Source organism: Miscanthus floridulus, unplaced genomic scaffold (assembly GCF_019320115.1).
Source record: "Miscanthus floridulus cultivar M001 unplaced genomic scaffold, ASM1932011v1 fs_837_2_3, whole genome shotgun sequence".
NCBI lineage: Eukaryota > Viridiplantae > Streptophyta > Magnoliopsida > Poales > Poaceae > Miscanthus > Miscanthus floridulus.
Genome location: NW_027097335.1, coordinates 20,906 through 34,801, shown reverse-complemented (window position 1 = coordinate 34,801; position 13,896 = coordinate 20,906).

Genomic DNA, 13,896 nt, shown 5'->3' with positions numbered 1-13,896 from the left:
ATAAGGATAGTAAATGAATATCCAAATGTCTTCCTTGAGGAGTTACTAGGTATGCCACCTGAACAAGACATTGAGTTTACAATTGAACTTTTACCTAGAACTGCACCCATAGCTAAGAGACCTTATAGAATGGGAGTGAATGAATTAGCAGAACTTAAGAAACAATTAAGGGAATTGCTAGATAAGGGTTATGTCCAACCTAGTTCTTCACCTTGGGGTGCACCAGTACTATTTGTAGAGAAGAAAGATGGTACATAGAGAATGTGCTTAGATTATAGATCACTTAATAAGGTCACAATTAAGAACAAGTATCCACTGCCTAGAATCGATGACCTGTTTGACTAGTTGAAAGGAGCTTGTGTGTTTTCCAAGATCGACCTCCGATCTAGATACCATAAGTTGAGAATAAGACATACTGACATCCCCAAAACTGCTTTTGTGACCTGATATGGACTATATGAGTTCACAGTCATGTCCTTTGGTCTGATGAATGTACCTGCTTACTTCATGTATTTGATGAACAAAGTATTCATGGAGTACCTTGACAAGTTTGTCATGGTATTCATCGATGATATATTAGTCTACTCTAAGAATGAAGAAGAACATGAGGAACATTTGAGGTTAGTGTTGCAGAAGCTTAGAGAACATTAGCTCTATGCTAAGTTTCGCAAATGTGAGTTCTGGCTAAAAGAAGTGTCTTTCCTTGGTCACATAATCTCTAATGGAGGAGTAGCAGTAGATCCCAAGAAGGTTAAAGATGTGTTGAGTTGGAAGCCACCTCAAGATGTTAGCGAGATTCAAAGTTTCCTTGGTATGGTTGGGTACTATAGGAGATTCATCGAGGGATTCTCTAAGTTAGCAAAACCCATGACTGCTCTATTAGAGAAGAATGCCAAATTTGTATGGACTAAGCAATGTCAGGATAGTTTTGAGGAGTTGAAGAAGAGACTGACTTCTGCCCCCATGCTTATCTTATCTAATCTTACCAAAAGCTTCTCTATCTATTGTGATGCCTCACGGCAAGGTCTAGGCTATGTTCTTTTGCAAGAGGGTAGAGTTGTTGCCTATGCATCCAGACAGTTGAGAAAACATGAGTTAAATTATCTGACTCATGATCTAGAGTTAGCAGCCGTGATACATGCTCTTAAGATTTGGAGGCATTACCTGATTGGTCATAAGTGTGAGATTTATATGGACCATAAGAGTGTGAAGTATATATTCATACAGTCATATCTGAATTTGAGGCAGCACAGATGGCTAGAGTTAATCAAGGATTATGATTTGGAGATACACTATCACCCGAGAAAAGCTAATGTTGTAGTAGATGCTTTGAGTAGGAGGAGTTATGTGAACATGGCCTATACAACTCAACTACCTAAAGAGTTGTGTGAGGAGTTCGAATACCTGAATTTGGGTATTGTGGCTAACACCATGGAGTTACAGGTAGAACCTACTCTAGAATGAGAGATTCATAAGGGACAGCTAAATGATGAGAGGATCAAGGATATTGCTGAACATATAGTGATTGGTAAAGCCCTAGGATTCCACATGGATGATCAAGGGACAGTATGGTTTGGCAAAAGGATTTGTGTGCTAGAAGTGAAATCTATTAGGGAGTCTATTTTAAGGGCAGCTCATGACTCGGCCTATTCCATACACCTGGGGAGTACTAAAATGTATTTTGATCTTAAAGAGAGATATTGCTGGTACGGACTGAAAAGAGATGTAACACACTCCAAGTGATCATGAGATAGGTAGCACACTCCAAGTGATGGCAAATAAAGATCATAGCATGATGATGATGATACCATGATGATGATCAAGTGCTTGGACTTGGAAAGAACAAAGAGAAAAACAAAAAGCTCAAGGCAAAGGTATAAACCATAGGAGCTATTTTGTTTTGGTGATCAAGACACTTAGAGAGTGTGATCATATTTAGGTTTGATAGCCATACTATTAAGAGGGGTGAAACTCGTATCGGAATGCGGTTATCAAAGTGCCACTAGATGCTCTAACTCATTGCATATGCATTTCAGATCTAGTGGAGTGCTAACACCCTTGAAAATGTTTGTGAAAATATGCTAACACATGTGCACAAGGTGATACACTTGGTGGTTGGCACATTCGAGCAAGGGTGAAGAAGATAGAGTTGAAAAAGAGTTAGTCGCACTAGTTACAGAGTGACCGGACGTGTCCAGTATGGTGATCGGACACGTCCAGTATTTGGCGATGAACTCAGCGACCGGACGCGTCCGGTGTGAATCAGCAGACACAGTGTTCGGCAGGGCAGTCGATCAAACACTGGCAGCGTCTGGTCTGGTATCACCAGACACGTTCGGTCAAGCAAGGATGCTTATTGTACTCCACTGGATGCTGCGGCTCAGCGTCCGATCATTTGTGATTCAGCGTCCGGTGTGTGCGTCCGATCATCGACAGATTAGGTAGCAACGGCTATGTTGTTTTGAACTGGACACGTGGCAGTCTAGGAGCTACCAGACACGTCTGGTATGCCGACCAGATGCGTCTAGTATTCACAGCCGGTGCGTCCAGTGCTACATCCGGTCAGTTGGACTGGAGCATCCGGTCACCCCGCATTATGCCCAGTAAAGGGGTATAACGGCTCTATTTTGTGGGGGCTTCTATTTAAGCCCCATGATCGGTTGAAGCTCACACCTTTGGCCATTTTCATTGGCATAGCAACCTTGTGAGCTTAGCCAAAGCCCTTCCACTCATCTCCATCATTGATTCATCATCTTTGTGAGATTGGGAGTGAATCCAAGTGCATTGCTTGAGTGTTTGCATCTAGAGGCACTTGGTGTTCGTGTTTCGCTATGGATTTTGCTTGTTACTCTTGGTGGTTGCCGCCACCTAGATGGCTTGGAGCAGCAAGGATTGTTGAGTGGAGGGTGGTGATTATCTCTGGCTCCGATCGTGGTGATTATGAGGGGTTCTTGACCTTTCCCCGACGGAGAGCCAAAAGGTACTCTAGTGGATTGCTCATGGCTTGTGTGATCCTCATCTTGTGTTGGTTGTGTGTCACCCTATTGAGGGTTTGGCGTGTGAAGCCAATTAGTGCGTGAACCTCCAAGTGAGTGAATCGCCACAACGAGGACTAGCTTGCCGGCAAGCAAGTGAACCTCAGTAAAAAATCATTGTGTTCATCATTGATTCTGAGGTGATTGGTGTTCATTGTTATTCATCCTTGTGATTGATTGGTTCTTTCATCTACACGGCGGTATAACCTTCTTGATCACTCTCTTTACTTTACCGCAAACTAGTTGACAAGCTCTTTAGTGTAGCTAGTTGTGAGAGCTTGCTTGCTTGGTTGGTATGGCTCTTTAGTTAGCCTTTGAGAGCACACTAACATAAGGTAGTGTCATAGCTCTTGTGTGAATCGACACTATCTAAATTAGAATTATGGTAGGTGGCTTGCATTTTGAGTAGGCTAGCGCAACACTTGCTTCGCCTTATAATTGTCTAACTATTTTGTTAAGTGTTGTTGTAGAAATTTTATTAGGCTATTCACCCCCCCCCCTCTAGCCATTAGGACCTTTCAAGTGGTATCAGAGCCGAGGTCACCGTTATTTGAGGCTTAACAACCTTCGGTGTTAAAATGGCTCAAATCAACAACACCAAGAAGCCACCCCAATTTGATGGCTCAAATTATTCTTATTGGAAGTCAAAGATGACCACACATATCAAGTCAATCAATAGAAAGGTGTGGAAGGTGGTAGAAACCAAAATTGAGATTGAGGATCCGGAAAATCCCACCACGGCAGAAGAAGTGCTTCTCTAAAATAATGACATTGCTCTATGTACCATTCATGATGCAATTGATGTGAGAACATTTGAGCAAATCAAGAATATTGAGATGGCTCATGAAGCTTGGAAGAAATTGGAAGAATCATTTGAGGGTACTCAAGCCGTGAAGGGTGCAAAGGCATATATTCTCATAGAGAAGTTTGCAAGCTTCAAGATGAAGGAAGATGAGAGTGTGCCGGACATGTTCCATCGGATGGAAGTGATTGTCAATGATCTCAAGGCACTTGGTGAAAAGATAGAGGATAAGGACTTCTCCAATAAGTTCTTGAGATGTTTGCCCGCAAGATTTGGCATGTTGGTCACCTTACTAGTGAGGACAGGTTTGAACACAATGACACCAAAACAAATCTTGGGAGATATCATGACCGATGATGCTTATAGAGATGATGATGAGAAGGAAGAAAAGAAGGAGAAGAAAGATGACAAGAAGGATGACAAGAAGAAGAGCATGGCATTCAAAGCTACATCATCAAAGGGCAAAGCTAAGCAAGAGACATCAAGTGAAGAAGATGAATCTTAGGATGATGATGATGAAAAGATGGCTCTCTTTGTCAAAAGATTTGGCAAGTTCATGGTGAAGAAGGGCTACCATGCAAGAAGAAAGAAATCTTCATTCAAGAACAAAGAAGAGTAAAGAAGGTGCTTCAAGTGTGGAAGCAAAGATCATCTTGTTGCTCAATGCCCATACAATAGCGACAATGATGATGACAACAAGAAGAACAAGAAGGACAAGAAGGAAAAGAAAGAGAAGAAGGACAAGATGGCATTCAAGAAGAAGAAGGGTGGTTCATATGTAGTCACTTGGGATAGTGATGCTTCCTCAAGTGATGATGATGATGATAGTGATGATAACAAGACCACCAAGAAGAAGGTTCTTGCAAGCATTGCCATCAATGAGAAGCCTTCTCTCTTCAAATCTTCATCATGCTTCATGGCTAAGGCCACTAAGGTACAATCTTATGATGATGAAAGTGATGAAGAACATGATGATGAAAATGAACATGAAAATGAAAATGATAGTGATAGTGATAATGATGAACCCACTAAAGATAAATTATTTGACATGCTAGAAGATGCTAAAGAACACTTTGACATTAAGAGAAGGGAATGCAAGAGCTTGAATAAGGAGGTAAAAGCCCTTAAGCAAGCCCTTGATGAGCTCAAAGCAACTCATGAGAAGCTTGGCAAAGCTCACAAAAAGCTTGAAAAAGCTCATTCTTCTTCACTTAAAGAGCAAAATAAAAAGAAGCATATTGAAACTTGCAATGTAGGTTTAACTTGTGATATAATTGATGAATCACTATCTATGCCTATCATTGTTGCTCCTACTAACCCTTCTTGTAGTACCTCCACTTCCTCCTCATCTAGTAGTGATGGTCTCACTTGTGATGCCTCACTAGTGGTTGAGAATGAGAACCTCAAGAAGGAGGTCACTAAGCTCACTCACACCTTAGCTAAGGCTTATGGTGGTGAGGGCCACTTGCTTATGTGCTTGGGTAGCCAAAGAGCTTCTCTCTACAAAGAGGGATTGGGCTATACCCCCAAGAAAGGCAAAGCGGCCTTTGCTCCTCATAAGACTAGTTTTGTGAAGAACAATAGTCAGTTTTGCACTAGTTGCAAGCAAGTGGGTCACAAAGAGAAAGAATGCAAAAACAAGAGCAAAAATGCTAATGTATCCTCCATTAAGCTTGATTCATGCTATATGCTTACTAAGGGTACAAATGGTGAGAAGGCTAAGTTCATTGGTAAACCATGGATGGGCTCAAAGAAGAAAGCCATTTGGGTACCAAAGAGCTTAGTGACTAACCTTCAAGGACCCAAGCAAGTTTGGGTACCTAAAAATAATTGATCTTCTTTTGTAGGTCAATTACAAAGCCGGAGGAAGGCATTGGGTTCTTGATAGTGGGTGCACTCAACACATGACCGGTGATGCAAGAATGTTCAACTCAATCAACACCAATGGCAATGATGGTTATGATAGTATCACATTTGTTGACAATGGCAAAGGCAAGGTCAAAGGGCTTGGTAAGATTGCAATATCCAATGACATGAGCATATCAAATGTGTTGCTAGTAGAAAGTTTGAACTTCAATTTGCTATCCGTGGCTCAATTGTGTGATCTTGGATTCAAATGCATATTTGGGGTAGATGATGTAGAGATCATAAGTGTAGATGGCTCTAACTTGATCTTCAAAGGTTTTAGATATGAAAATCTATACTTGGTTGATTTCAATGCTAGTGAAGCTAAATTATCTACATGCTTGTTCACTAAGTCTAGCATGGGTTGGTTATGGCATAGAAGGCTTGGTCATGTTGGAATGAAATAATTGAATAGATTGATTAAGCATGACTTAGTTAAAGTCTTGAAAGATGTTGTGTTTGAAAAGGATAAACTTTGTAGCTCTTGTCAAGCCGGCAAACAAGTTGGAAACACCCATCCTAAGAAAAGCATGATGAGCACTAGCAAGGCATTTGAGTTATTGCACATGGACTTGTTTGGGCCAACACAATACACTAGCATTGGTAGAAATAAATATGGATTTGTGATAGTGGATGATTACACTAGATACACATGCGTATTCTTTCTAGTGGACAAAAGTGATGTGTTTGCAACATTCAAATCATTTGTCAAGGGCATTTACAATGAGTTTGAAACAACCATCAAGAGAGTTAGAAGTGACAATGGTAGTGAGTTCAAGAACACTAGAATTAATGAGTTATGTGATGAATTTGGAATTAGACATCAATTCTCGGCCAAGTACACTCCACAATCAAATGGCCTTGTTGAGAGGAAGAATAGAACACTCATTGATATGGCAAGGTCTATGCTTAGTGAGTACAATGTGAGTCAATCCTTTTGGGCCGAAGCTATCAACATGGCTTGCTATTGTAGCAACCGCCTCTATTGTCACCGATTGAAAGAGAAGACACCATATAAGCTCTTGAATGGTAGAAAGCCCAACATTGCATATTTTTGGGTCTTTGGTTGCAAATGCTATATCTTGAAGAAAGGCACAAGATTGGGCAAGTTTGACAAGAAATGTGATGAAGGATTCCTACTTGGTTATTCTACTACAAGCAAAGCATATAGAGTTTGGAATTTGAATAGTGGTACTCTTGAGGAAGTTCATGATGTTGAATTTGATGAAACCAAGGGTTCACAAGTAGAGAATGAGAACTTGGAAGATGTTAGAGGCATTTAACTTTCAAATGCCATGAAGAACATGGATATTGGTGAATTGAGGCCTAGACAAGTGAATGATGATGAAGATGATCAAGTGCAAGTGCTCTCTAACTCAAATGTGCAAGATGATACAAATCAAGTTAGTGCAAGTGGCACTCATGACAATGAACAAGATCAAGTGGCTAGTACATCATCTCAACCCAATGATCAAGCAAGTGCAAGCAATCAAGTTCCAATCCTCCAACCAACCAATGTTGCAAGAGATCACCCATTGGACACTATCATAGGTGATATTTCTAGAGGTGTACAAATAAGATCAAGATTGGCATCATTTTGTGAACACTTCTCATTTGTGTCATCCATTGAACCAAAGAAGATAGATGAAGCTTTGAAGGATGTTGATTGGGTCAATGCTATGCATGAAGAGCTAAACAACTTCACAAGAAATCAAGTATAGGAGTTGGTAGAAAGACCAAAGGGACACAATGTGATTGGAACCAAATGGGTCTTTAGAAACAAGCAAGATCAAGATGGGATAGTAGTAAGGAACAAAGCAAGATTGGTAGCACAAGGCTATACTCAAGTTGAAGGTCTTGACTTTGGAGAAACATATGCCCTAGTTGCTAGATTGGAAGCAATTAGAATCTTGCTAGCCTATGCTTGTGCCCATAACATCAAGCTCTATCAAATGGATGTTAAGAGTGTATTTCTCAATGGCTACATCAATAAAGAAGTATATGTTGAGCAACCTCCTAGTTTTAAAGATGATAAGAAGCCCAACCATGTGTACAAGTTGAAGAAGGCATTGTATGGCTTGAAGCAAGCACCTAGAGCATGGTATGAGAGATTGAGGGGTTTCCTACTCTCTAAAGGGTTCACAATGGGCAAAGTTGACACCACTCTTTTCATCAAGAAGATTGGAAAAGATCTATTTGTGTTGCAAATATATGTTGATGATATCATATTTGGATCAACCAATCAAGAATTTTGTGATGAGTTTGAAAAGATGATGGCTAATGAGTTTGAGATGTCCATGATTGGAGAGTTGAGTTACTTCCTTGGGCTTCAAATCAAGCAATTGAAGAATGGCACATTTGTGAGTCAAGGCAAGTACATCAAGGACATGATCAAGAAGTTTGGCATGATTGATAGCAAAGTCATTAGCACACCAATGGGAACAAATGGCAACTTGGATAGTGATGTAAGTGGCAATATGGTGGATCAAAAATTATATCGGTCTATGATTGGAAGCCTACTCTATGTGACCGCATCAAGGCCGGATGTCATGTTTAGTGTATGCATGTGTGCAAGATTTCAAGCCTCACCAAAAGAAAGTCATTTGAAGGCTACAAAGAGGATATTGAGGTACTTGAAGCATACACCAAATGTTGGTTTGTGGTATCCCAAAGGAGCAAAGTTTGAGCTAGTTGATTACTCCAACTCGGATTATGCGGGATGCAAGGTTGAAAGGAAGAGCACCTCGGGCACATGTCAATTGTTGGGAAGATCACTTATTTCATGATCATCAAAGAAGCAAAATAGTGTTGCATTATCAACCGCCAAAGCCGAATACATATCCACCGGTAGTTGTTGTGCACAAGTACTTTGGATGAAGGCCACTTTAAGTGACTTTGGAATCAAATTCAAGAAAGTGCCATTGCTATGTGACAATGAGAGTGCAATCAAGCTAACCAACAATCCGGTTCAACATGCAAGAACTAAGCACATTGATGTCCGCCACCATTTCATATGACATCACTAACAAAAAGGGGACATTTGCATTGAGAGTGTAGGCACCGAAGATCAACTTGCCGATATATTCACCAAGCCATTGGATGAGAAAAGGTTTTGCAAGCTAAGGAATGAGTTGAACATATTGGATTTCTCAAATATGTGTTGATGCACCCCCACTAATATGACATGCCTCTCCTTCGAGCAATCCAAGGTAAAAGTTGATTGGCATGGCATACATCCTTGCTAAGGACATGTTTAATGCATCTAGTCATTTCTCCATTTTATTAGGCTCATCCATGAAAATCAAATGAATTTGATGTTTATATGGTATCACTATTGCTTCTATGTTTGACTTGATCTAGTGATAGCATATGCCATGTTTGTGGGCTTGTAAACCTAGTGTTTAATCTAGAAAATGAGCTCTAAGTGTTTAACTCAACATGGTACAAGATAACCCTCATTTGGAGGTGTGAAGAAGCTTGTCCTTGGATCAAACCGAGTTAAATATCTTTGGCATATATTCTAGTTTGAACCAAATTTGGAACTTTGATCCTCATCCCATTGATTGACATTGATAATCTCAACCCTACAAGTAATACTATCTATATTTTGAACCTTTGTGGTCATTGATGACAAAGGGGGAGAGAAACAAAGATAGGTAGTAAAGATAGTGAAAAAGGGGGAGAAATATCATAAAGGGAGAGATATGACAAAGGAAAGGGATCAACTAAAATTTTGAGCACAAGTAGGGGGAGCAAGCTCATGAACTTGTATGGTGCATTTGAATGTGCATTTCATATGTTTGCTTGCATGGAACAAGTTTTAAAATTCAATATCCATGCTTGTGTGGTGTATGCTAGTTGTCGGTTTGAATGATGAAATGAAAACTAGCATGCATAGGATATCTAGTGATTTCACTTCCAAATATTTCTAAAGTGGTATTAAGCTAACCATGGTGCTAAGGATGGTATATTGGTGCACTCCGATTGGTATCACGCTTCAAAGGTCCATCTTTTATACCTTAGCATCATATGGTAGACATTGACTCCTATATTTCCTATCTAAGCATATGTGCAAGCTACAATCCAAACTCTTAGCACATATGTAGGGGGAGCAATTGCTACCATTTGGGGTTCATGAAACTTGTCCATATCCTTTTACACATGGTAAATATGCTTGGGCAAGCAACATGGATTCAATTGAATTTTATTTCATATCTTTGTATAAGGGTTGTCATCAATTACCAAAAAGCGGGAGATTGAAAGCTCTAGTTTGGTTTTGGTGAATTGATAAAACCCTAAGTGCTAACCTAGTTTATCAAGTGATCATGAGATAGGTAGCACACTCCAAGTGATGAAGCAAATGAAGATCATAGCATGATGATGATGATACCATGATGATGATCAAGTGCTCAGACTTGGAAAGAAGAAAGAGAAAAACAAAAAGCTCAAGGCAAAGGTATAAACCATAGGAGCTATTTTGTTTTGGTGATCAAGACACTTAGAGAGTGTGATCACATTTAGGTTTGATAACCGTACTATTAAGAGGGGTGAAACTCATATCGGAATGCGGTTATCAAAGTGCCACTAGATGCTCTAACTCATTGCATATGCATTTAGGATCTAGTGGAGTGCTAACACCCTTGAAAATGTTTATGAAAATATGCTAACACATGTGCACAAGGTGATACACTTGGTGGTTGGCACATTTGAGCAAGGGTGAAGAAGATAGAGTTGAAAAAGAGTTAGTCGCGCTGGTTACAGAGTGATCGGACGCATCTGGTATGGTGACCGGACACATCTGGTATTTGGCGATGAACTCAATGATTGGACGTGTCTGGTCGCCACACCGGACACGTCTGGTGTGAATCAGCAGACACAGTGTTTGGTAGGGCAGTCGATCGGATGCTGGCAGCGTCCAGTCCGATATCACCCGACGCGTCCGGTCGAGCAAGGATGCTTACTATACTCCACCGGACGCTGCGGCTCAGCGTCCGGTCATTTGTGATTCAGCGTCCGGTGTGTGCGTTCGGTCGTCGGTAGATTAGGTAGCAACGGCTATGTTGTTTTGAACTGGACACATGGCAGTCTAGGAGCTACCGAACACGTCCGGTATGCCGACCGGACGCGTCTGGTATTCACGACCGGTGCGTCCGATGCTGTGTCCGGTCAGTTGAATCGGAGCGTCCGGTCACCCCGCATTATGCCCAGTAAAGGGGTATAACTGCTCTATTTCGTGGGGGCTTTTATTTAAGCCCCATGGCTGGTTGAAGCTCACACCTTTGGCTATTTTCATTGACATAGCAACCTTGTGAGCTTAGCCAAAGCCCTCCCACTCATCTCCATCATTGATTCATCATCTTTGTGAGATTGGGAGTGAATCTAAGTGCAGTGCTTGAGTGTTTGCATCTAGAGGCAATTGGTGTTCGTGTTTCACTGTGGATTTCGCTTGTTACTCTTGTTGGTTGCCGCCACCTAGATGGCTTGGAGCAGCGAGGATCGTTGAGTGGAGGGTGGTGATTGTCTCCGGCTCCGATCGTGGTGATTGTGAGGGGTTCTTGACCTTTCTGTGGTGGAGAGCCAAAAGGTACTCTAGTGGATTGCTCGTGGCTTGTGTGATCCTCATCTTGTGTTGGTTGTGCGGCACCCTATTGAGGGTTTGGCGTGTGAAGCCAATTAGCGCGTGAACCTCCAAGTGAGCGAATCACCACAACGAGGACTAGCTTGCCGGCAAGCAAATGAAGCTCGGTAAAAAATCATTGTGTTCATCATTGATTCCGAGGTGATTGGTCTTCATTGTTATTCATCCTTGTGATTGATTGGTTCTTTCATCTACACAGCGGTATAACCTTCTTGATCACTCTCTTTACTTTGCCGCAAACTAGTTGACAAGCTCTTTAGTGTAGCTAGTTGTGAGAGCTTGCTTGCTTGGTTGGTGTGGCTCTTTAGTTAGCCTTTGAGAGCACACTAACATAGGGTAGTGTCATAGCTCTTGTGTGAATCGACACTATCTAAATTAGAATTGTGGTAGGTGGCTTGCATTTTGAGTAGACTAGCGCAACACTTGCTTCGCCTCATAATTGTCTAACTATTTTGTTAAGTGTTGTTGTAGAAAATTTATTAGGCTATTCACCTCCCTCTAGGCATTAGGACCTTTCAACGCGTCCGATTAGGAAACTCCCTCTCTGGAAACCTCTCTAGAGTTGACTGGACGCAGGCACCTAGTGTCCAGTCACTTTTTACTCAGCGTCCGGTCGTAACCAGACGAGTCCAGTTGATCAAATGAACTGATCGGACTCACTCTTCAGCGTCCGGTCACAACTAGACCAGCGTCTAGTCAGTCATTTGACCCTCCATTCACTTTCAACTCAAAATCCTTTGTGAATGAACTTTGCTCCAATTGATCTTAGGGCTACTTCTGAGCTACCTAGTGCTAGATTTGACAAGTGTGCACCACACCTAACTCACTAGACTCACCTAGGTCAAGCTACTAGTCCATACCCCCCTTAATAGTACGGCCAAAGAAAAAACAATGTCCTAAACTACTTTAAGTGTCTCTTCAACACCAAACGACACTTAGAACTAGCCCATCCTTAACCTTGTCGTCCATCCTTTGAAAACCAAAATGATTTCCATTGTTAGGGGCATGACTCCATGATTGCCCAATCAATTGCCATTACCATGACCTAACTTAAATTGCCTCTGCAAAACACACGTTAGTCATAGTAACCTCGCGTTGTCATTAATCACCGAAACCCAACTAGGGGCCTAGATGCTTTCAACGTGTGCTAGTAGAAAACTAACATGCGGAACAACAGGGAAACAACACGTGGTCCAATAAAAACTTAAAACGTGCAAGAACCAGAGATGGCCATGTTGTGCAATAAGAAGGGGACACGTACCCGAACCATCTCTGATGCAACTGGCTATAGCATGTACACGTGGAAAGCATCTCCAACGGAAGCGCCCACTAGCATGGCAGTCCCCTGCCACGCATGCCAAAACAGTTCTATGACGATCTGTTTTTCATCACAGATCAAGGCACTTCTATGATGATTTTGTCAGATTCATCATAGATATGCAAGAGTGACGCAACTTCTATGACAAACCGGTTTTCATCATAAATTCGTCATAAAACTAAAATTTGGCTCCTTTAGTGACGAAATCTATTCGTCATTGAAGTTGATATTTCTAGTAGTGAAAACACATTAGAAAAAGAAATCTAGGAATAGATAATTATTGTTGATAACATGGGTGTTGTATTATATTCCACCTATCTAGTATATCTCAAACCAAGAGGGAAAAAGAGAAGAAGGAAAACAAATCTTAGCGGCAAACAAAACAAGCAAAATTAGCAAAGATAGAACAAATATCTATGGCAAACAAACAAGCAGAAATCAGCAAAGATAGAATGACAATATACCACTATCACCGATAGATATAAGGATATTTATCATCTGGTGGCCTTGATCTTCCAGGTCTTCAATGGAGATAGCTCTTAGATGTGCACCGGATGATCCACGGGTCATTCTTCTCTTCATTGTATCATTCGGTGGGCACCATGTTCCTGGCTGACTTATTGGACTCCACTGTATGATCTAGTGAGCCTAATCAAGTGATTTGGTGAACACTCTAGTGGGGAATCTTTGTGTTTTTTCTCCATTTCAACTTGGATCTTGATTAAACTTTAACCTTTCATCCCTCAGACCTATTATAACATGTCTAGCACATCTTTATCACACATGTTAGTTCTAGACTTGTGTTGTCATTTCGATCACCAAAACTAAAAGATATGATTTTGGCACATGATCCTTAGAATGTTGAAGTTCCATTGAACTATGCTCCTTGGTCACCAAGCCTTCCCCCATCATGGTGTGCTTGACACAAAGGTTTCCATCAATCAAGGCAAGTGTCGTCGTTGGCCAATTAGGCTCACCATCGTCGCCCAACTCTCTTGGTCACCTTGGTGCCTCCACTACAGAGTTTCTTTACCAAAGAAGGGGTCTTCTCGCCAGGGGAGAATCTAGCCTTTATTATCAGGGTCATGCAACCCCGACGAACTTCAACAAATAAGTAGAGAATTATTGTTCATCAAAATAGCGTTAAACGTATTGTGTTAATGTAATGACCTAGTGAACTTCGTGGCCGGATTCTCCA